Below are 22,792 nucleotides of genomic sequence, written 5' to 3'. Positions count from 1 at the left end.
CTCCTACACAGCTGTTTCTGTTTTAGTTAATGACTGTGCTCCAACCTACATATGAAAATGATGATCATTATCACCTGTTTGGTATAATTGATTGCTTGTGCACCTGAATATAATCCTACAAAATCATTTGCTTTGTGCTAGTCAACATCGAAGAATTTATGCTGTTTTGAAGGTAACATTTGTCTGTTCACACGAAATATTGATTTTACTGTACTTAGATTTCTGTTATTCATTCATTTTGCATTTTAGTATATGAAAAAAAGATCCTTCCACTTTTTCTTAATGTGTTATTACTTTGAATATTTTTTTCCACACCTGCCTAAAGCTTTAGCACAGCATTGTATATAATTGGTAAAACTAAACAAATTCCAAATTTAGTGATACATAATTGTTAGGCGTCGGATTCCTGTAGCTACACAGCAGGAGTCCAGAGCCTCACATACTGCTTTGCAGCAAGTTATTCCTGAGGCTAAGTCCCGCTGCCGCTCCACTGAACATGCTCATGAGACGATCTCCCATTGGAGCTTGGGAGTCACGTGCTCAGGTCCTTCCCCTGATCTGATTGGTCCATCTCAGAGATCTGGAAGGTCCCGGCAGCGCACGGCTATAGAAGGACCGCATGGCCGTTCGGCCATGCGCTAGTATAGACATTACTTGCTAGATGTGTGAATGGTGACAGATGTATGATTCTGGTGACTGATTCATTTGAAACCCCTTCCCTCTGATATTACGCATGTGGATAGGGAATTAGTTCAGCAGTCAGCGCCAGTCATTGGCAAGCCTTAGGCCACTGTGCACACCGCGTCTCTACACTAGCGTCCGATTGTGCTACTCCACACGGCACTATCATCTCGCAGTAGTGTCTTATGCCGCGCTGCAGTTGCAGCTCCCTTTGGCGCCCGCAGTTGCGACGCCGCACACACGGTAGGTCTAGACGGACGCAGTTCCTTCTGCCTTTGGTCCTGCACCTGTGACCTGATACCATGTGTGCATATATCTGAGACCTGTGACGCTAACAGGCTCAGCCTTTTTGTGTTTACTCCTACTGGCATCTCTGTGATTAAACAGTGATTGCTCTGCGCACCTGGGTGACGTTTAACCCCGTGCACATTATATCGCCATATAGCACGTCTGCCATTACTCAGCAGCAGTTATAACACCTTCTGCACGGTGGACCTCGAGCAGCGAACGCACTTCATTATTTATTTTATTTAGTGCGTTCCGCCGTTCCTAACATTATAGTAGCGCCAGGGTCTGGCTGGTAATGGCAGAACAGCAGCAATTACTACAGTACATTCAGCAGCTGGAGGGCCGGTTGGCTACTCTTGAGAGTGCTATCTCTGCTGCGAAGGCCACTGAGGCTGCTGTTCAGGCGATCGCAGTGGCGGTTTCTCGTGGGTCCACGTCCTCCTCTGCTCTGACAGTTTCCCACCTCCCGTTGCCCAATAGATTTTCTGGCGATAGCGCCTCCTGTAGGGGTTTCATGAGCCAGTGCTCTATCCAGCTGGAATTACTGGCTGCGCGATTCCCTACGGAATGGGCTAAGGTGGGGTTTATTGTTTCCCTTCTGTTGGGCAGGGCGTTGGAGTGGGCCACACTGCTTTGGGAGCGTGGCGATCCAGAGGTTCGGACCGCTGCTCAGTTCTTAACAGCTATCAAGCAGGTCTTCCTGGGACCACGAGTCATGCACGACACCTCTCTTCAGCTATTAGCTTTAAATCAGGGGTCGCTCTCAGTCAGTCAGTATGCCGTATGTTTTTGGACTCAGGCTTCCGAGCTGGAGTGGTCTGATAGAGCTCTCATCCTTGTGTTTTGGAGAGGTTTAGCAGAGCATGTTAAGGATGCTCTATCTACCAGAGAGGTTTCTGCAAGTCTGGAGGAGCTGATTGCCATCTCCACCCACATTGATCTCCGTTTTTTGAAGAGTGGGCTGGAGCGTGCTCAATCCAGATGGAAGGTTACTCCGGCTCCAAACCTTTTTGAACCTCTGGAGTCACCCGAGCCAGAGTGTTCACTCCCAGAGCCCATGGAGGTGTCTCACGCCAGTCTCGCGGCGCATCCGGCACTAAGCTCCATTTGCGGTTGCCACTGTCAACACCCTGTTCCCCATATTAACAGGGCCCCGCAGTGGCCAACCTCTGTGCCGACGAGCAAGACCTTTGTTCCCCCTCGCCTTCGGCCGAAAGTTCTCGCGTGGGCACATGCGTCCAGGGTGGGTGGCCACTGTGGCTACATGCAAGCCACAAAACTCCTGGCAAGGTCTTATTGGTGGCCGCACTGGGCTCGGGACACTAAAACATATATTCGGGCATGCGCCTCTTGTGCTCAGAATTCCTCCCCTACACAGAGAGTGAAGAAGCCTACCGATACTTTGCGGTGTTCTACTCCAACTTCGGTTTCTGGCCTTTGTGCCGCTCCCATTGTCTCTCAGGTGTCTCTTCTCAAACCTGCAGATTTTGCCGCCTCTGATGCCCTCCACGTGTCCCGGTTTTCTGTGTCACCTGCCGGGACATCAGACTTGCCTTCGGACGAGTCTGAGGCCTATGCCTCTGATGGGCATAAGGTGGTGGTTTGGAGGGCTCAGGAAGGAGGGGGCCCTAGGAGGGGGGGTAATGTTAGGTGTCAGATTCCTGTAGCTACACAGCAGGAGTCCAGAGCCTCACATACTGCTGTGCAGCAAGTCATTCCTGAGGCTAAGTCCCGCTGCCGCTCCACTGAGCATGCTCATGAGATGATCTCCCTTTGGAGCTCAGGAGTCACGTGCTCAGGTCCTTCCCCTGATCTGATTGGTCCATCTCAGAGATCTGGAAGGTCCCGGCAGCGCACGGCTATAAAAGGACCGCATGGCCGTTCGGCCATGCACTAGTATAGACATTACTTGCTAGATGTGTGAATGGTGACGGATGTATGATTCTGGTGACTAACTCATTTGAAACCCCTTCCCTCTGATATTACGCATGTGGATAGGGAATTAGTTCAGCAGTCAGCGCCAGTCATTGGCAAGCCTTAGGCCACTGTGCACACCGCGCCTCTACACTAGCGTCCGATTGTGCTACTCCACACGGCACTATCCTCTCGCGGCAGTGTCCTATGCCGCGCTGCAGTTGCAGCTCCCTTTGGCACCCGAAGTTGCGACACCGCACACATGGTAGGTATAGACGGACGCAGTTCCTTCTGCCTTTGGTCCTGCACCTGTGACCTGATACCATGTGTGCGTTTATCTGAGACCTGTGACGCTAACAAGCTCAGCCTTTATGTGTTTATTCCTACTGGCATCTCTGTGATTAAACAGTGATTGCTCTGCGCACCTGGGTGACATTTATTCCCGTGCGCATTATATCGCCATATAGCACGTCTGCCATTACTCAGCAGCAGTTACAACACCTTCTGCACGGTGGACCCCGAGCGGCGAACGCACTTTATTTATTTTCTTTCGTGCGTTCCGCCATTCCTAACAGATAATAGTGCTGGCCCTTTTGGAAACACTGAAGTCTGGGCTCTCTGCTGTCTCACTGTTTGACAGCTTTATTAGACTTCCTGCTTCTCGGTTGGGAGATTCCACTGTGTCGGGGGGGGACTGCAGCATATAAATACAGGGGAGATGGTGTTATCTTTACATTGGATGTAGCTGAGTAGGAGGAGATAGAATATGGATAATTGTGTGTTATGGTCACGGAGCAGCAGGAGTAGAAGAAAGCTACTAACAGCTATTGCTATCTTGCTTCAGCTTCTCCTTAGTGTGCTGTGACTGCAGCAGCATGCCTTTGTACAGCATGTAATCGGTGACTCTGATTAGCACTTTACAGGCAGCCGATTCCTTTTTATATTGCATTATTCTCAAGAACATTTTATTACATGGCTGATTAATAATATTCACTGTGAGGTGACGTTTAGGCTGCTTGTTACATTTTTGCCTCATTGATTCCTTCATTAACTTATCTTTGGTGAATTTATGGATAAAATAGATGGATTAATTCTCTCATTATATTTTATGAATCAAAAAAATAGCGAGAGGCCCAATCTGGCCAGATCTTAGTACAACTACCACTTTACCATAAAGATGCTGGATAGAATCAGCTCCCCCTTCACAACTGGGACCTTCCAGAGAAGATAATCTCCCCAGATTTGGCCCTCACTTCGGTAAAGTGACAGTAAAACCTACGTCCCTGTTATACTGAGAGATAGCGTCTAATATCCTAGTGATACATAATTGACTAAAGTCTTATAATTTCATCTATTATCATTTTTTCTATTTTTCTTATAATCAGTGAATCCACTTTAAGATGGAAACAACTATATGCCCCTTATATTAGTGGACTTCTGTTAACCCTTTTTTTCTCCATCTCCGTTGACATCTGCATTGGGCGCTTTGTTCTGCCAAATATGCCAAATAGCACAGATCCGGAAAGCCATGCTAAAACCGTGACAAAAAAACGGACAGACCCCATTATAGCTAGTAGGGCCTGTCAAGATGACTGTGTCCATAACTAAGTGGATGTACTTATTCTGCCCCTAAGATGAAAACCACAGTGAAGAAAGCAAGGCAAGTGTCAGGAACACCACACTGCACTTGCTCACGGAGCCAGTGTGGGTGTCCTGAGTAAAGCGAACTGTGCTCAAAGATACCTGTGGAGCGGGCAGCAGCCGAGTAGGTGCGTACTTCAGAACAGCAGGACCTGAAGCACGTGACTGATGGGGGCGTGGCCTAAACTCCAGAGAGTAGGAGCTGCACGAGAACTCCTAGCACGGTAACTGCGAGACAAAGTTACCAAGGGGCATAGACAGGGAGGATAGTCAGGACGTAGCCAATGAGTCATACACAGAGATAGCTGCAAGGTACAAGAGGGGCGAGCAGAGAGTAGTCAGATCACAGGCAATGCATCATACACAGGGAGCATAGCGAAGTACAGAATCAACAGGCAAACTCACAACGGGGAACAGAACCGGGTCAGAACCATAAAAACAAGCTATAACAACGAACAAGCACAGGCACACAGAGGTCACCACACTCGGCCAAAAGCAAAAGTATAACTGACAGGGATTGGAGCTTCCCAGGGGTTTAAGAAGGTCTCCCAGAACCATAGAGAGGCCACAATCATTAACCCCAGGTGTGCAAGTCAAAACCTGCACTGAGCTCCAGACATTAACCCCTGACGTGCAGCTCAAAAACCTGCACTGGGATCATGACAGTACCCCCCTCTCAATGGGGGGCCTCTGGACCCCCAGGCTTCCCCGGGTACTTGGCATGGAAAGCCCGAACCAGGCGATCTGCATGTACAGAGCGAGCAGGGACCCATGAGCGCTCCTCTGGTCCATATCCCTTCCAGTGGATCAGGTACTGCAAAGAGCGGCGCACCCGCCGAGAGTCCACATTATGTCCTACCTCATACTCCAATTGACCCTCCACCAGCACTGGAGGAACAATAGGCTCGGAGTCCTCTTTGACAGACCCTATGGATTTTAACAGAGATTTATGGAACACATTGGATATTTTTAAGGAGGCGGGGAGACGCAACCTATATGCCACTGGGTTGACTATCTCCATAATCTCGTACGGACCAATGAACTTTGGTCCCAATTTAGTTGATGGTACATTTAAGTTGATGTTACGTGTGGAAAGCCAAACCTTCTCTCCCACCTGAAACATGTCTCCCAAGGCTCTCTTTTTGTCAGCAAAATACTTGTATCTCCCCTGGGCCTGAGAGATATTACGCTGGACTTCAGCCCAGAGGTTTTTTAACCGTTAAACGGACCCCTCTACCCCTGGACAACCAGAATCCACCCGTGAAAACTCCCCAAAATGCGGGTTAAACCCAGAGTTAATCAGGAATGGTGACATGTTGGTGGACTGACTCCCCCGGTTGTTAAAAGCGAATTCCGCCAACGGTAACGCATCACACCAATCCTCCTGTCTGGCGGAGGTTAGACACCTGAGAATTTGTTCCAGGGATTGATTGGTGCGTTCTGTCTGACCATTACTCTCCAGATGATATGCCGACGAGAAGGAGAGTAAGATGCCCAATTTCATACAGAACGCCCTCCAAAATTTGGCCACAAACTGCACACCTCTGTCAGACACGACTTTCAGGGGAACCCCATGCAATCGGACCACATGCTGCACAAACAACCTTGACAATGTTTCTGCTGAGGGTAATGCTGCCAAGGGAATAAAACGGGCCTGTTTAGAAAACCTATCCACCTCCACCCAGATCACGGTATTGCCCCTGGAAGGTGGAAGGCTGGTAATAAAATCCATGGAAAGATGAGTCCATGGCCTATCAGGAACCGGTAAAGGTATGAGTTCCACAGCCAGCCGGTTACGTGAGCTTTTGGAATGGGCACACACACCACAAGCAGAAACAAATTTCTTGACATCAGACCTTAGTGAAGGCCACCAAAAACCCCTGGCTACTGCCTCTCTAGTGGCCGTGATACCTGGATGAGCACTCAACCTAGACTCATGAAACTCCTGCAGAAATCTAGGCCGCAATAAATCTGGAACAAACAATTTATCCCCTGGCCTGGTTGCCGGAGCTAGGGCCTGAGCCCTTAGAATTTCTTGTTCCAACTCAGATGAGACCCCCGCCACTACCACCCCTGGGGGAAGAATGGGGGATGGCTGCTCGGGGGGAGACACCGGGTCAAAACTTCTGGACAGGGCATCCGCTTTAACATTTTTGGACACCTGTCGAAAAGTAATGGAGAATTGAAATCGTGAAAAAAAAGTGACCAACGGGCTTGTCTCGGAGTAAGCCTCTTAGCAGATTCAAGGTATGCCAAATTTTTGTGATCCGTGACAACCGTGATAGGGTGAGCTGCCCCTTCCAAAATGTGCCTCCATTCCTCAAACGCCAGCTTGACCGCAAGAAGTTCTCTATTGCCTATGTCATAGTTTCTTTCGGCTGAAGAGAACTTCTTGGAGAAGAAGGCACAGGGTTTGAGATTGGTAAGGGTGGCCGGACCCTGGGACAGCACAGCCCCCACCCCCACTTCAGAAGCATCCACCTCCACAATGAAAGGTTTGGACAGGTCAGGTTGTACCAACACCGGGGCAGACATGAAACATTTCTTAATAGCTAAGAAGGACTCCTTAGCGAGTACAGACCAATTTTTTACATCAGCACCCTTCTGGGTAAGATCCATGAGTGGTTTAACCACTTGTGAGAAACCTTTAATGAATCTCCGATAATAGTTTGCAAATTCTAAGAAGCACTGGAGCCCCTTGAGATCTCGAGGCTGAACCCAGTCAGCAATCGCCAGCACCTTCTTAGGATTCATACGAAACCCCTCACAGGACACAATCAACCCCAAAAAAGACAGTTCCTGTACAAAAAACAAACATTTTTCCAATTTAGCGAACAATTGGTTCTCCCTGAGTCTCTGGAGAACTGTCTATAGATGTTGCAAGTGAGATTGGCTGTCCGGGGAATACACCAAAATGTCATCCAAATAAATAATAACAAATCAGGTCAGAAAACACAACATTGATGAAATTCTGGAAAATAGCGGGTGCATTAGTTAACCCAAACGGCATTACCAGGTTTTCAAAGAGTCCTTCTGATGTGAGGAATGCAGTTTTCCACTCATCCCCTTCCCGAACCCTTATCAGATTGTAGGACCTCCGGAGATCTAACTTGGAGAACTATTGGGCCCCAGCTAACTGGTTACATAAGTCTGCGATGAAGGGAAGCGGGTAAGTGTTCCTAACCGTTATCTTGTTCAGTTCCCGAAAGTCGAGGCACGGCCGCAAACCACCATCTTTCTTCTTCACAAAGAAGAATCCTGCTGCCATAGGTGACACAGAAGGCCTGATATGCCCTTTGCGGAGACTCTCAGGTATGTACTCCTTCATGGCTTGGCGCTCAGGCCCAGACAAATTGAACAATTGAGCCTTAGGTAACTTGGCTCCGGGTACTAAATCAATGGCACAATCATAGGGTCTATGTGGTGGCAGTGCCTCAGCCTCACTTTCGGAAAAAACGTCTTTGAAATCCTTCAGGTACTCCGGAATACCTTCCAGACCAACAGATGACACAGATACGGATTTAACAGCGTTAACAAGATGTCCCAGGTTACCACATTTATCTTTACATCCCCATTGAGTGATCTCCCCTGTCACCCAATCAATGGTAGGATTATGGCATTGAAGCCAAGGCATCCCCAGTACCAGTCCTGCAGGCAAGTTGTTTAGCACAAGACAACATAGTTTTTCCACATGAGTGGAACCCACTTTTAGAGAAAAAAGTTCAGACCTGCAACTGATACCGTCCTGGGTAAGAGGGGACGAGTCAATTGCCACAAGTTTAATAGGATCCTGAAGCCTGACTGTCCCGATCTTATTAAGAGTCATAATTTTGGTATCAATCAGGTTAACGGCAGAACCACAGTCAACAAAAGCAGTAGTTTGAACCGGACCATTACCAAGTTCCAGTTCCACCTGCAGCACCATTTTTGCACGTGAGGAAAATTGTACCCGAAGGTCTGGGTAGCCTCCTCGACTACGACCCAGACCTAGTAGTTTCCCACCATCTTGGAGGATGACGGACAGGAGGGGCAGTCCTTCTTCCAGTGTACAGATTCCCCACAATAGAAGCACAACTGCTTCTCCCGGCGGCGTCTTCTTTCCTTTTCCTCACAGGTGACAGCGCTCACCTCCATAGCCACAGAAAGAGTCCGGGTCTCATCTCCACTGAAGAATAATGGTGTTTCCAGTTGCATAACGCCTCTAGCCCGCAGTCTGCGATCCATGCGAACTGCTTGGGACATGGCATCCTCCAGGGAGTTAGGTGGAGAATGGAGTGCCAGGGCATCCTTCAGATGTTCACACAGGCCTCTACGGAACAGCCCCCGAAGGGTGGCATCACTCCAAGAAATCTCGGCTGCCCAACATCTGAACTCAGTACAGAACCACTCGGCCGAGTGCTCCCCCTGACAGACACTCATCACCTTGTCCTCAGCCAAACGCACTCTATCAGGCTCATGATAAATAAGCCCTAAGGCTTCAAAAAACGCATCCACAGACATTCTCTCAGCGGCAGAAGAGGAAAGCGAAAATGCCCAGGCTTGTGGGGACCCCCTAAGCAGGGACATAACCACCCCCACCCTCTGTTTCTCATCCCCAGAGGAGCGGGGTCTCAAAGAGAAAAAGAGCTTACAGCCTTCCTTAAATGCTCTGAATTCATCTTTGTTACCAGAAAACGTATCTGGCAATTTAACCGGGGATTCGGGTGGGACTAAAATGACATCTGTTATGAATGAGTCACCGGAGGAGGAGAAAACAAAAATACAAGCTATGTCCAGAAAAACGGAGAGGTTGGTAGCTATCAGATTGCAGAACCCCCGATTCTATTGACCACAACTAACAGTAGCCGTGGGGGGTTTCTTCGGTGCCCTAGACCCCTCGTCACAGCCGGAGAACTACATAAGCCTAAAGAAAGAAAGGGGAAATCTAAACTGCCCCAGAGCAGACCCCAAAGCAATAGACAGCCCCCAACATGTATTGTCGGTGAAAAACAGATGAAAACACAAACACAGACAGAAAGACAGGCTGAGCAAACGATGGGGCCCAACTAACTAGATGGGACAGGACAGAAAAGATGCTGGCTGCAATCCGCAAAAAACCCTACAAAAATGTCCCAACTGTCTGATAGAAAAAAAGGCCCCGAAGTCGCTACACTTCAAAATCACTATATCAGCACTCAGGTATATTCTGAAAACAGAGCAAAGAGATCAACTGATCAGAGACAAAAATGGAATTCAGCCAGTCCCAACCAGGACTGGCTGAATACAAACACTAAGGAAACCAGACAAAATCTCATGGAACAATAGCAGGGCAAAAACTTAGCTTTTAGTAGACAGGAGCTAAAACTGGATGCCAGAGCTCAGAGCAGAAAGGATCACCAGCAAACCCTGCAGGGCGTCGGCTGCCTTATATCCACTCGGAAATTCCAGATGTCCAATCACACTCCGCCTGTTCAGATGACAGGTTCTTCCCATCCCAATCAATTTCACTACCTCTCTTCACTAGCAGAGGGAGTTCATCAGACATCAAAGGTGAAGGGGAAAATGAACTCACAACAGTACCTCCCCCTTGAGGAGGGGTCACCAAACCCTCATCGACGCCACCAGGGCGATCAGGATGGACCCGATGAAAAGCACGAACCAATCTTTCGGCATGAATATCGGATGCAGGGACCCAAGAATTATCCTCCTGGCCATAACCCTTCCATTTAACCAAATACTGGAGTCTCCGTCTATCCAGATGAGAATCCAGTATCTTCTCAACCTCATATTCCACATTACCTTCAACCAATACAGGGTCAGGAGGTGCCACCACAGGAACTACTGGCTCAACAAACCTCTTTAACAGAGACTTATGAAACACGTTATGGATTTTGAATGTAAAAGGAAGAGCCAATCGAAAAGAGACCGGATTAAGAATCTCCAAAATCTTGTAAGGTCCAATAAATCTAGGTTTAAACTTTGGAGAAGCCACCTTCATAGAGATATTCTTTGATGACAACCAAACCATATCACCCACCTTAAACCGGGGACCAATGGTCCTATGCCGGTTGGAAAACCGCTGGGCCTTTTCCTGGGAGAGAGACAACTTATCCACCACTTGGTCCCAGATCTGGTGCATTCTCTCCACCACAGTGTCAACACCTGGGCAGGCAGAAGACTCCACCTGCCCTGAAGAGAATCGAAGATGAAACCCAAAGTTACAAAAAAAGGTGACATCAAAGTGGCAGAACTAGCTCTATTATTTAAAGCAAATTCGGCCAAGGGCAAAAATGAAACCCAATCATCTTGATCAGCAGAAATAAAACATCTCAAATACGACTCCAAAGTCTGGATTGTTCTCTCCGTCTGCCCATTGGTCTGAGGGTGAAACACAGAGGAGAAGGACAACTGAATTCCCAGCTGGGAACAGAAAGTCCTCCAAAATCTAGAAACAAACTGAACTCCTTTGTCAGATACAATGTTCTCAGGAATCCCGTGCAAGCGAACCACCTGTTGCAAAAACAACGGCACCAACTCTGAGGAAGATGGCAACTTAGGGAGTGGTACAAGATGGACTATCTTAGCGAATCTATCACAAATCACCCAAATAACAGTCATTCTCTGAGAGACAGGCATATCAGAGTTAAAATCCATTGAAATATGGGTCCATGGCCTCCTGGGCACTGGCAAAGGCATCAACAACCCACTAGAGCGAGAACAAGGTTTAGACCGGGAGCAAGTCCCACAGGACTGAACAAAATTCCTGACATCACGAGACAAGGCGGGCCACCAAAAAGACCGACTCACCAAATCTCTAGTAGCAAAAATACCTGGATGACCAGCCAATGCGGAGCGATGAACCTCAGACATCACTCTCTTCCTCCACTTGTCAGGAACATACAATTTTCCAATGGGACAACGCTCAGGTTTGTCCTCCTGAAACTCTTCCAGAGCACGTCTCAAATTGGGCGAGATGGCAGAAAGAACTACCCCCTCACCTAAGATGGTAGCAGGCTTGGTCACAATAGGAGAATCAGCAAAGAAACTCCTAGAGAGGGAGTCTGCCTTGACATTCTTAGTGCCCGGAAGAAAAGAGACCACAAAATCAAAACGTGTGAAAAACAAGGCCCACCTAGCCTGTCTAGGATTCAAGCGTTTGGCCGACTCTAGGTAAATCAAATTCTTGTGGTCAGTAAGGACCACGACTTGATGTTTAGCTCCCTCCAACCAATGTCTCCACTCCTCAAATGCCCATTTCATGGCTAACAGTTCCCGATTCCCCACATCATAGTTACGTTCGGATGGGGAGAACTTTCGGGAAAAGAAAGCACAGGGATTTATTTTAGATGTTACAGGATCTTTTTGGGACAAAACAATCTCAGAAGCGTCCACCTCTACCTGAAACGGGAGTGAGACATCAGGTTGCCGCAAAACCGGGGCAGAAGTGAATCTTCGCTTCAGCTCCTGAAAGGAAGAAACAGCCTCCAGAGACCAATTCAGCACATCAGCACCCTTCTTAGTCAAATCAGTCAATGGTTTGGCAATACCAGAAAAATTAGCTATAAATTTACGATAAAAATTTGCAAAACCCAAAAACTTCTGTAAGGCCTTCAAAGAAGTGGGCTGAACCCAATCATAAATGGCCTGTACCTTGGCCGGGTCCATTTCAATAGTTGACGGAGACAAAATAAATCCCAAAAATGAAATCCTCTGTACACCAAAAAGGCATTTCGATCCCTTGACATACAGGGAATTCTTCCTCAAAATCCGGAACACAGTCCGAACATGTTCCACATGAGAGTCCCAATCCTTGGAAAAGATCAAAATATCATCCAGATAGATGATCAAAAATTTATCCACAAAATCTTGGAAAATATCATTCATGAAGCACTGGAAGACAGAAGGGGCATTAGTGAGCCCAAAAGGCATCACCAGGTACTCAAAATGTCCCTCCGGAGTATTAAATGCCGTCTTCCATTCATCCCCCTGCTTAATGCTAATAAGATTATACGCCCCCTGAGGTCAAGCTTGGTAAACCAGCAATCACCTTTAACTCTGGAGAATAGATCAGAAATCAGGGGTAACGGATACTGATATTTAACAGTAATTTTGTTGAGGGAACGATAGTCAATACAAGGCTTTAATGAACCATCTTTCTTGGCCACAAAAAACCCCCAGCACCTAAGGGTGAAGAGGATGGTCTAATATGACCCTTCTCCAATGACTCCTTAATATAGGATCGCATAGCCTCGTGCTTGGGTACAGATAAATTGAAAAGTCGACCCTTGGGAAATTTACACCCAGGGCTCAGCTCAATTGCACAGTCATAACTCCTATGAGGAGGCAAAGACGCAGACTCATTCTCACTAAATACATCATAAAAATCAGCCAAATAGTCAGGAACATCATGCGACTGGAGAGAGGTGGAGAAAACAGGAGCGTCACTAAGGGCACAACGACAACCCCAACTCACCACAGACACAGATTTCCAATCCAAAACTGGATTATGGATTTGCAACCAGGGAAACCCCAGAACGATGGTATCATGCAAATTATGCAACACCAAAAATCTGCAATTTTCTTGATGGTCTGGGGAGACCCGCATTACCACCTGGGTCCAAAACTGAGGTTTATTCTTCGCCAAATGAGTAGCATCAATACCCCTCAAAGGGATAGGCGTCCGCAGAGATGTCATAGGAAGCCCACAACGTTTAGCAAAATCCAAGTCCATCAGGTTCAGAGCTGCTCCCGAATCCACAAAAGCCTTAGCGGAAAATGTGGACAGGGAGCAGATCAGAGTAATTGCCAGAAGAAACTTAGTTTGAACACTACCCACAGCAAATGTGTGTGCAAAACGTTTCTCTCGTTTAGGGCAGACAGAAATCATATGAGAGGCATCTCCACAGAAAAAACACAGCTTATTACGCCTTCTGAACTCCTGACGTTGCGCCCTAGACAAAACTCTATCACATTGCATAGGTTCAGACATTTGTTCAACAGGTGGTAACACCTCTCGTACAGTTTTGCGTTCACGCCAACGCCGATCAACCTGAATGGCTAATGACATAGAATCGTCAAGACCAGAGGGAACAGGAAATCCCACCTTAGTATTTTTTACGGTTTCTGACAAACCCTTCCGAAAGAGAGCTGCCAAGGCACCATCATTCCAGGTAGTAATGACCGCCCACTTTCAGAATTTTTGACAGTACAACTCTGCAGTATCCTGACCCTGGCTCAATGCCAACAGGGCCTTTTCAGCCTGATCATTAGCATTAGGTTCATCATACAACAACCCCAAGGCCTGAAAAAATGCATTCACATCAGTCAGAATAGGATCATCAGGTTTCAAAGAAAATGCCCAATCCTGGGGATCGCCGCGCAGCAAAGAGATGACAATTTTAACCTGCTGCGCCGAGCTCCCCGATGAGTTAGGCTTCAAGGCAAAAAATAATTTACAATTATTCTTAAAATTCAGAAATTTAGACCGATCCCCAAAAAACACATCAGGAGTAGGGATCTTTGGTTCAGCAGCATGTGAATGAGCAAGATAGGCGGAAATTCCCCACACTTCAGCAGTAAGCTGCTCCACACGATCAGATAATTGCTTAATTTCCATTGAGAAAAAATTCCTCCTACGGCCTCAGAGAAATAGAGGAAAAAATATACACAAAAAAAAATTCTGAAACTTTATTTTTTTTTTTTATTACAATTCTTTCCTGCTATTGAGTACCCTAGAACCTGCGGTATGGCTGATGATTCTGTTATGAATGAGTCACCGGAGGAGGAGAAAACAAAAATACAAGCTAAGTCCAGAAAACCGGAGAGGTTGGTAGCTATCAGATTGCAGACCCCTGATCCTATTCACCACAACTAACAGTAGCCGTGGGGGGTTCCTACGGTGCCCTAGACCCCTCGTCACAGCCGGAGAACTACATAAGCCTAAAGAAAGAAAGGGGAAATCTAAACTTCCCCAGAGCAGACCCCAAAGCAATAGACAGCCCCCAACATGTATTGTCGGTGAAAAACAGATGAAAACACAAACACAGACAGAAAGACAGGCTGAGCAAACGATGGGGCCCAACTAACTAGATAGGACAGGACAGAAAAGATGCTGGCTGCAATCAGCAGGACCTGAAGCACGTGACTGCTGGGGGCGTGGCCTAAACTCCAGAGAGCTAGGAGCTGCACGAGAACTCCTAGCACGGTAACTGCGAGACAAAGTTACCAAGGGGCATATACAGGGAGGATAGTCAGGACATAGCCAATGAGTCATACACAGAGATAGTTGCAAGGTACAAGAGGGGCTAGCAGAGAGTAGTCAGATCACAGGCAATGCATCATACACAGGGAGCATAGCGAAGTACAGAATCAACAGGCAAACTCACAACGGGGAACAGTACTGGGTCAGAACCATAAAAACAAGCTATAACAATGAACAGGCACAGGCACACAGAGGTCACCACACTCGGCCAAAGGCAAAAGTAAAACTGACAGGGATTGGAGCTTCCCAGGGATTTAAGAAGCTCTCCCAGAACCATAGAGAGGCCACAATCATTAACCCCAGGTGTGCAAGTCAAAACCTGCACTGAGCTCCAGACATTAACCCCTGACGTGCAGCTCAAAAACCTGCACTGGGATCATGCCAGCAAGTGTGAACATGACTTTACGTGACCTGTCTTCTTCTGTACACTCTGAGTTCTACATGCAGAGCGTAATACAATCCACCACCAGCCCCATGGCTCTCAGTACTCGTGAGCTTATAACTGTGATCTGTGATCTCACAATGCTCATTAGAGATAGATCAATCTGCTGAGGTTTGAATTCGGCAGATCGCTCGATTTTAGTAGGGAAATTTGATTTTGCTACTTCTGCTTTGGATTATCTCCAGATCTGAGAGCATTATAAATGTAGGGTGTAAAAAATAAATGACTAGTCATCTCACCGCTCCTGTTGCCACTCCTGCCTTTCCTTTCTACATTTCCTCGAGCACTCAGTAGGCCTCTGATGACACGGCGCATGTCATAATGCCACAATGCTACCATGTGCATTGCCCAAGGTTATAATTAGGCACAAATGATAGTGACAACATGTGCACTGGAGAGACACCAGTCAGAGTGTAAAAAGGGACTGGACACCGAGAATTACTCTCTCCTCCTCCTGGTCTGATTCTTCTCTTGCTTTGCATTTTGCTATTGTCCTTATGACTTTTGGTACCATGAGGTGGCACCAGGAGCCCATTCAGCTTGCACAGGTAGTCCGGCTCCTTCAGAATACCACGTCTACATGTATTGTCGCAAGAAGATTTGCTATGTCCCCCAGAGCGGTATCAATGGCATGGAGCAGAGACCAGTACATGTCCCATTCCACAATGAGAGTAACAAAGGGTAATATGAGGGCATTGGTCCATTTGCAGGATTGGCATCATATCAGGTGCTTTTCCACACCATGCTTACATAGTTTTTTATTTGTATTTCAACACCAATTTTGTATTTGCCTTCATCCTTCCTCCTCTTTTTGTTGATTAGACTTGGGTATAGGGCATGCTATTATGGTACATCATCATATATTCCAATCATGTTTAGAAATCCCTGTATTACTTAATCTATTCTATTATTTCTATCCTCATTCATACTGCACCCACACACAAATGATACACCATTTGCCCCCTTCAGTAAGAAAATAGCCAAACAAACCAAACATCCACGATTTGATCACAAAATACAGTTTAAACATTAATTTTCATAAACCTGCAGTAAGGAAAAATGACCTGCAGGTGGCACCACAGTGCTCCAAAGCACACTACTAACACATTTGTAAACATGCACTGCTTTTTCGCTCATTACTTCACTCCACGCACACACATGATACACTGTTTGAAAAGTAAACTTGCTCCCTTCAGCAAGAAAACAGCCAAACAAACCACACATTCACAATTTTATCACTAAATACAGTTTAAACATTCATTTTCATAAACCTGAAGAAAGACACAATGACCTGCAGGTGGCACCTCAATCCAGATAACATTTTTTGGCCTCTACTTATCAAACCAATTTATTGTATTACCAATATACATATATAAATACCTGTCTGTGTTCATCAGCTCATGAAATACATTTGCATTTAACCAGCTTGCTTTTTCTGAAATTGCCTGCGCCCCCGACGGCAAATGTGCGAAAATTTCGCCCGGGCCAAGCTAGTATTGTTCATTTTTTGCCCATATTCATATTGTGCATTTTTTTCACCATTCATGCACATACTTTATTTCACTTTAAGTCTCACACATGCCCATATATTCCGTCCTTCTATCTATTGATTCATTTTTATTCTATATCATTGTTTTGCTGCACTCCTGTTTATTAATTGCTTTCGGACTGCCCATAGAGTAAAATGTCACTGAATGGGAGCACTGCTACATACGATCATGTAGCTACAGAAACGGGATTCCAGCTGTCAGACACAGTCGGAGTAACCATAGAGCAGACAGAGATGATTTATTACCATCTGTGTCTTCTGCATCACTGTATGCACAGCGCTAATGAAGAGCAGTGTATGCAGTTGTGACATACAGAAGTAGTGCTGACTGCTGTGGCTTCAAAAGCATCCAGCATCTAGAGGGAGTAACACAATCACAGGAGACAGGGAGTGGTTAGCAAAGCCCCAGGGGGTTTGTGGGGAACTTGTTGACTATTCTGGAAGCAGCCAAAAGGATGAGTGGTGTGTGATCTGTCCCCCACAAAAGTTCAGGCATGTGAACCATAGGGACACAGGATTCCATTAAAGAGTGAAGCTGGGCTAACCCCTGTACTGCTAGTAGATGAAGTGTATCAGGAGGAGGAAGATAAGAACTGGAAGGAACTGTGTCACAGGGATCATCTCCCTCAGCAAACCCCCATCCTCCATCTCACTGTGCTAGAAGGAATGCTGTGTACTACTGTGCCTTTGCAAAGAGTCTTGATCTGTGCTGAACTGTGCTATTAAAAGAGATTGCTAGTCAATGTGCCTTTAAGAAGTTGCTGTGCTGTTTATGAAGCCTGTGCTTAAGAGACTTGAATTGTACTGAATGTGCTGTGATATTAAACTACACTGTTTATGTTCATGAGGACTCTATCAATTGTATCTGTGTGAGCAAGTGGATCCGTCTTGTGCAAGAGGAAGCTGCAGTGCATGGTCGCCCTGAGTGACCGTTCCCCCAGAGTTCCAAAGAATTCATGAGACCTGCTCATTCCCTATCTGAACCTAGCGGCGTGCACATAACACAGTAATAGGAAACTCTATTGGCGATTTCACCTTCATATACAAGTGGTCTTGCGATCGCTGTGTATCGAAAAAGCAGTCATCGGAGACCCAGATAGCTCCGCTATGTAGCCAGCAGACTGCATTTTACTGGTAACTCTGTCTAATATACCAGCCCCAGTTACAGGAAAAGTAAGAGCAAAATAATAAGTATTTCAATGTTTAAATGCACCCCTCTCACCCCCAAAGGTCTTTAATGACTAAAAAGTTTAAAAAAAAACAAAAAAAAACACAGAAAATGACAGGCAAAAAATAAATAAAATGCCACAGTCAATCCAAATTGCTGTTACAGGCCCTGCCCCTTAAAAAAAGGTGCCCAATATATAAAAATAATTGCTACAGAATAAGAAGTATTTTTTTAAGTATTTTTTTAAATGTATTTTAGTGGTCCTGTGGGTCATAAAAAAAAATAAAAAGCGGAAAAAACGACACTTATTTTTCTTATTTTCTTCCACCAATACCAGACAAAAAAAGAGAATGTGACAGTGAAAATGAAGCTTTATGTATCACGAAAAAGAGATGCAAAAATTACTTAATTTTTTATATCTCTTTAAACCATGTGTGCGAAAAATAAAACCCCTGAATTGTGCCTGATCATGAATGAGGTAAATGATTCGGCCTTGAACTGGTTAATGACATACCGTATATTGCTTTGCTTTGCTGCCCCTTCCCGGTGCCATCTTTTTTATTTGGCCATTTGCTACTTTCTGATTGAACATCAGCATGATAAAGGACATCCGGCCATATGTTGTCTTTATGGAGTATGGTTCGGACAGTTTTGTCATGCCCATTGGAAGTCATTTTGTGGCACTCTGGAAGTCCTCTTGTTCCTCCTTGCAAAAAAAGAGCCAATACCAATACTACAGCCTCCAAATTAAGTTAATGACATATACATGAGTAGACAAAGAGGCTACAAACAAAGGAATGGCACAGTGGAAGGTGTGCCAGACCAAGCAGCAGGAGACTGGACATAATAAACATGTATAGAAATGTAAATTATTAAACCCCTAAAATGCTACAAAAGTACCATGGATACTATCAGAGTACAAAACAGTACAATGGTGAGCTACAAGTTACATGGCCATAGATGATGTACAAAGCACAGTCCATCAAATAGTAACAGACACACAGTGGTCATCCTGAAATCATTGTGCGCTCAAGAGGAATCAAAGAGTTATCAATGTCAGAAATATAGCAAGAAATTATCGGCAAAGAGTATCTGTGTCCTCCTGATGGAATGGCGCCATACCCCCGACACTTATTTCAGCACAAGACTTCATCAGGGAGCAGTGACGGACCAGCAAAGGACACGTACACTGCACATCCCAGGACAGTAAATTGTAAAAACAGCTGTTATTAATAAATGGCAAGCCATAATACAATGGAAGCCAAGCAGAGACATCACGGAGGGCGTCAACCAGAGCACATCAGACACAAGGCAACGTGGCGTGACACAAAGCCGGAAGACTACGCTGTCCAAGATGCCTCCACACTCCCACAAGAAGCAGGACCTGTGCTCATCACCCAGCAGCTGGATTGATATTCACCAAAGAACAAAAGATTTGACTGATCTGTTAGGCTATGTGCACACGGTGCGGATTCTGCTGCGGATCCGCAGCGTTTCAGGCTCTGCTGGTCCGCACCAGATTTAGGTGCGTTGTACAGTACCATTGTTTTCAATGGTAAACTGAAAAACGCTGTGCACATGCTGCGGATTTTTCCGCGTGGATTTGCTGCGGGTTCAAATCCAAAGCATGTCAATTCTTTGTGCGGTTTCCGCTGCGGTTTCACACCTTCTCCATTGTAGAGGTGTGAAACCGCAGGGCTAAACCGCCGGCTAATCCGCAGGTAAACTGCAGGTCTTTTGACCTGAGATTTTACCTGCGGATTTTTCCAAATCCGCGTGGAAAAATCTGCAGAACCTAAATCTACGTGTGGACATAGCCTTAACCTCTTCACGACCCATGACGCCTACGTAGGCGTCATGAAAAGTCATGCCCAAACGACCCATGACGCCCCGTAGGCGTCATGCTATAAATAGCGTTCCTGCGGGTTGGGTGACCGGGGTCACTGAAAGGTCACCCGACCCGCACACAGAGGACACTCTATGGTTAATCCCAGGGGGCGTGGCTTAGCCCCCACGTGCCTACGATGGCTCTGATTGGCTGTTAAAAGTGAAACAGCCAATCAGAGCGATTTGTAATATTTCACCAATAAAATTTGTTGAAATATTACAATCCAGCCATGGCCGATGCTGCAATAGCATCGGACATGGCTGGACACCGACGGTCGCCGCCGTCATCATCTGGTCTCCCTCCCCTTCCTATCGCTTCCCCCCACCTTCCGATTCCCCCCCGGTACCTCCGATGTCCTGCTGTGGCTCCCGGTGTCCCGCCGTCCGGATCATGGGCGCCGCCATCTTGCAAAATGGCGGGCACATGCGCAGTGCGCCTACCATTGTCCAAGATGGCGGCGCCCATGAATTAGCCGGCTGCCAATTCATTTTTCATTTTGATCACTGTGATAAACTCTCACAGTGATCAAAATGAAAAAAAAAAAAGTAAATACACCCCCCGTTTATCACGCCCATAGCCAGGCACAAATAATAAAATAAAAAATATATATATTTTGTTCCATTTAGGGTTAGAATTAGGGTTAGGGTTGAAATTAGGGTTGGAATTAGGGTTATAGATAGGGTTAGGGTTAGAATTAGGGTTAGGGTTAGAGATAGGGTTCAGGTTAGAAATAGGGTTAGGGTTAGAATTAGGGTTAGGGTTAAAATTAGGGTTAGGGTTAGGGTGGAATTAGGGTTGGGGTGGAATTAGGGTAAGGGTTGGAATTAGGGTTAGGGCTGGAATTAGGGTTAAGATTAGGGTTAGGGGTGGGGTTGGGATTAGGGTTAGGCTTGTGGTTAGGGTTAGAGTTGGGATTAGGTTTAGGGGTGTGTTGGGGTTAGGGTTGTGGTTAGGGTTATGATTAGGGTTGGGTTAGGGTTAGGGGTGTGTTGGGGTTAGAGTTGGAGTTAGAATTGAGGGGTTTCGACTGTTTAGGCACATCACGGGGTCTCCGAACGCGACATGGCACCATGATTTATTCCAGCCAATTTTGCGTTCAAAATGTCAAACAGCACTCCCTCCATTCCGAGCCCCGACGTGTGCCCAAACAGTGGTTTACCCCCACATATGGGGTATCAGCGTACTCAGGAAAAATTGCACAACAACTTTGGGGGTCTAAGTTCTCCTGTTACCCTTGGGAAAATAAAAAATTGGGGGCAAAAAAAATGATTTTTGTGAAAAAAAATGATTTTTTTATTTTCACGGCTCTGCGTTATAAACTTCTGTGAAGCACTTGGGGGTTGAAAGTGCTCACCACACATCTAGATAAGTTCCTTGGGTGGTCTAGTTTCCAAAATGGGGTCACTTGTGGGGAGTTTCCACTGTTTAAGCACATCAGAGGCTCTGCAAACGTAACATGACGCCCGCAGACCATTCCATCAAGTCGGTATTTCAAAACGTCACTATTTCCCTTCCGAGCCCCGACGTGTGCCCAAACAGTGGTCCCCCCCCACATATCGGGTACCAGCGTACTCAGGACAAACTGGACAACAACTTTTGAGGTTGAATTTATCTTGTTACCCTTGTGAAAATAAAAAAATTGCGGGCTAAAATATCATTTGTTGAGGAAAAAAAAGATTTTTTATTTTCACGGTTCTGCATTGTAAACTTCTGTGAAGCATTTGGGGGTTCAAAGTGCTCACCTCACATCTAGATAAGTTCCTTGGGTGGTCTAGTTTCCAAAATGGGGTCACTTGTGGGTGGTTTCCACTGTTTAGGCACATCAGAGGCTCTGCAAACGTAACATGACGCCCGCAGACCATTCCATCAAGTCGGTATTTCAAAACGTCACTACTTCCCTTCCGAGCCCCTACGTGTGCCCAAACAATGGTCCCCCCCACGTCAGGTACCAGCATACTCAGGACAAACTGGACAACATCTTTTGGGATCCAACTTCTCCTGTTACCCTTGTGAAAATAAAAAATAGCGGGCTAAAAAATCATTTTTTTGAGGAAAAAAATATTTTTGTTTTCACGTTTCTGCGTTATACACTTCTGTAAAGCACCTGGGGATTCAAAGTGCTCACTATGCATATAGATAAGTTCCCTAGGGGGTCTAGTTTCCAAAATGGGGTCATTTGTGGGGGAGCTCCAAAGTGTAGGCAGACAGGCCCTCTCCAAACACGACATGGTGTCCACTAATGATTGGAGCTAATTTTCCATTCAAAAAGTCAAATGGCGCTCCTTACCTTCTGAGCCCTGCCGTGCGCCCAAACAGTGGTTCCCCCCCCACATATGGGGTACCAGCGTACTCAAGACAAACTGAACAACAACTTTATGGGTCCAATTTATCCTGTTACCCTTGTGAAAATAAAAAATAGCGGGCTAAAAAAATCATTTTTGAGGAAAAAAATGATTTTTTATTTTCATTGCTCTGCGTTTATAAACTTCTGTGAAGCACTTGGGGGTTCAAAGTGCTCACCACACATCTAGATAAGTTCCTTGTGGGGTCTAGTTTCCAAAATGGGGTCACTTGTGGGGGAGCTCCAATGTTTAGGTACACAGGGGCTCTCCAAACATGACATGGTGTCCGCTAACGATTGGAGCTAATATTCCATTCAAAAAGTCAAATGGTGCTCCTCCCCTTCCAGGCCCTGCTATGTGCCCAAACAGTGGTTTATGACCACATATGAGGTATCGGTGTAGTCAGGAGAAATTGCCCAACACATTTTAGGATCCATTTTATCCTGTTGCCCATGTGAAAATGAAAAAACTGAGGCCAAAAGAAATTTTTTGTGAAATAAAGTCCTTTTTTTTTTACAAATCAATTTGTGAAGCACCTGGGGGTTCAAAGTGCTCACTATGCATCTAAATAAGTTCCTTGGAGGGTCTAGTTTCCAAAATGGGATCACAGACTCTCCATACTCGACATGGCAACCGCTA

General features: G+C 46.1%; 1 protein-coding gene across 1 annotated transcript in view; it reads left to right on the top strand.

Annotated features, from left to right (window-relative positions):
• GRIN2B (glutamate ionotropic receptor NMDA type subunit 2B) overlaps nt 1–22,792 on the top strand; it is a 1,039,682-nt gene that overhangs the window by 518,322 nt on the left and 498,568 nt on the right. The window lies entirely within an intron of this gene.

This window comes from Dendrobates tinctorius, unplaced genomic scaffold, assembly GCF_039654945.1.
Source record: "Dendrobates tinctorius isolate UK_male_01 unplaced genomic scaffold, ASM3965494v1 ptg000094l, whole genome shotgun sequence".
NCBI classification, from domain to species: Eukaryota; Metazoa; Chordata; class Amphibia; order Anura; family Dendrobatidae; genus Dendrobates; species Dendrobates tinctorius.
The sequence above is the reverse complement of the archived record's forward strand: the minus strand, read 5'-3'. Positions and strand labels throughout refer to the sequence as shown.